Source organism: Triticum urartu, unplaced genomic scaffold (genome assembly GCF_003073215.2).
Source record: "Triticum urartu cultivar G1812 unplaced genomic scaffold, Tu2.1 TuUngrouped_contig_1610, whole genome shotgun sequence".
Classification (NCBI taxonomy): domain Eukaryota; kingdom Viridiplantae; phylum Streptophyta; class Magnoliopsida; order Poales; family Poaceae; genus Triticum; species Triticum urartu.
The window spans coordinates 46,906-49,323 of NW_024112055.1; positions in this window are offsets into that span (position 1 = coordinate 46,906).

Below are 2,418 nucleotides of genomic sequence, written 5' to 3' on the forward strand. Positions count from 1 at the left end.
TGCCGAGTGGAAGTGTAACAGTTAAACTCTGCCGAGCCGAGGGCTCGAGTACTTTGATCTGAGGTCTGGGACCTTTTAGGCTTTATGCGAACTTGATTTCTTGTTGAATATCTTCATGGTTTGATCTGTCGAGTGGAACTTGATCTTCACTCGGAGTAACCTTGTATTTGTGGCGTAACTTCTTGCAGATTGGGTTGTGTCCTGTACTTAGGCGGGCACTGGGCCGCAGCTAAGCCTCTGAGTGGGAGGTTTGCTCTCCACTCGGTAGGATTTTTTCAAACTTAGGCGAGTGTCTGACCGCAGCTAAGTCTCTTAGTGGGAGATCTTAGGCGAGTACTGGACTGCAGCTAAGCCCCCGAGTGGGAGGATTGCTCTCCACTCGGTAGGATTTTTTCAAACTTAGGCGAGTGTCTGACTGCAGCTAAGTCTCTTAGTGGGAGATCTTAGGCGAGTACTGGACTGCAGCTAAGCCCCCGAGTGGGAGGATTGCTCTCCACTCGGGAGGATTTTTTCAAACTTAGGCGAGTGTCTGACTGCAGCTAAGTCTCTTAGTGGGAGATCTTAGGCGAGTACTGGGCTGCAGCTAAGCCCCCGAGTGGGAGGATCGCTCTCCACTCGGTAGGATTTTTTCAAACTTAGGCGAGTGTCTGACTGCAGCTAAGTCTCTTAGTGGGAGATCTTAGGCGAGTACTGGACTGCAGCTAAGCCTCCGAGTGGGAGGATTGCTCTCCACTCGGTAGGATTTTTTCAAACTTAGGCGAGTGTCTGACTGCAGCTAAGTCTCTTAGTGGGAGATCTTAGGCGAGTACTGGACTGCAGCTAAGCCTCCGAGTGGGAGGATTGCTCTCCACTCGGTAGGATTTTTTCAAACTTAGGCGAGTGTCTGACTGCAGCTAAGTCTCTTAGTGGGAGATCTTAGGCGAGTACTGGACTGCAGTTAAGCCTCCGAGTGGGAGGATTGCTCTCCACTCGGTAGGAATTTTTCAAAATTAGGCGAGTGTCTGACTGCAGCTAAGTCTCTTAGTGGGAGATCTTAGGCGAGTACTGGACTGCAGCTAAGCCCTCGAGTGGGAGGGTTGCTCTCCACTCGGTAGGATTTTTTCAAACTTAGGCGAGTGCCTAACTGCAGCTAAGTCTCTAAGTGGGAGAACTTAGGCGAGTACTGGACTGCAGCTAAGCCTCCGAGTGGGAGTCTGGCTCTCCACTCGGTAGGATTTTTGAACACTTAGGCGAGCACTAGGCTGCAGCTAAGCCCCCGAGTGGGACTCTGGCTCTCCACTCGGTAGGATTTTTCGAACTTAGGCGAAACGGATTCGCAGCTAAGTCACCCATTGGGGGATTTCGTAAGCAAACAAAAGTGACAGCAATTATTGGAACACTCTTGTCTTTGATAAAAATAAACTGCAGAAATTTTTCTTATTACATCTCGCCCAAGGGAGAACTCAAGTGTAAAAGGGGCGGAGCAGTTCCGCATTCCAAGCTCGTGGCTCGTCGATCTGGCGATCAACATTATAGAGGTGATATGCTCCATTGTGGAGGACTTTGGTGACGATGAAGGGGCCCTCCCAAGTAGGAGCAAGCTTGTGTGGTTTCTGTTGATCCACTCGGAGGACCAAATCTCCTTCTTGGAAGGCTCGACTTTTGACATTCCTGGCGTGGAATCGACGCAAGTCTTGCTGATAAATGGTTGATTTGATCATGGCCATCTCTCTTTCTTCTTCCAGGAGGTCGACTGCGTCTTGCCGGGCCTATTCTGCTTCATCTTCGGTATAAAGTTCGACTCGGGGTGCGTTGTGAAGAAGATCACTCGGCAGAACTACTTCGGCACCATAAACCAGAAAGAACGGAGTTCTTCCAGTCGACCGGTTCGGGGTGGTCCTTAATCCCCACAGTACTGACGGAAGCTCGTCGACCCAAGCACCTGCTGCGTGCTTGAGGTCACGCATCAGTTGAGGCTTTAGTCCTTTGAGAATCAGACCATTTGCCCTTTCAGCTTGTCCATTCGACTGGGGGTGGGCGACCGATGCGTAGTCGACTCGTGTGCCTTGAGAGGCGCAAAAAGCTCTGAACTTGTCCGAATCAAAGTTTGACCCATTGTCAGTGATGATGCTATGCGGGACTCCATATCTGAATGTTAGCCCTCTAACGAAACTGATAGCAGTGCAAGTGTCGAGATTCTTGATGGGCTTAGCTTCGATCCATTTGGTAAACTTGTCGACTGCCACAAGCACATGCGTGAAACCGCTCCTGCCTGTTCTCAGTGGACCAACCATGTCCAGTCCCCAGACAGCAAAGGGCCAGACTAGTGGAATGGTCTTCAGGGCTGATGCAGGCTTGTGTGACATGTTGGAGTAGAACTGGCACCCTCCACACTTGTCGACTATCTCTTTTGCCATCTCATTTGCTCTAGGCCAGTAA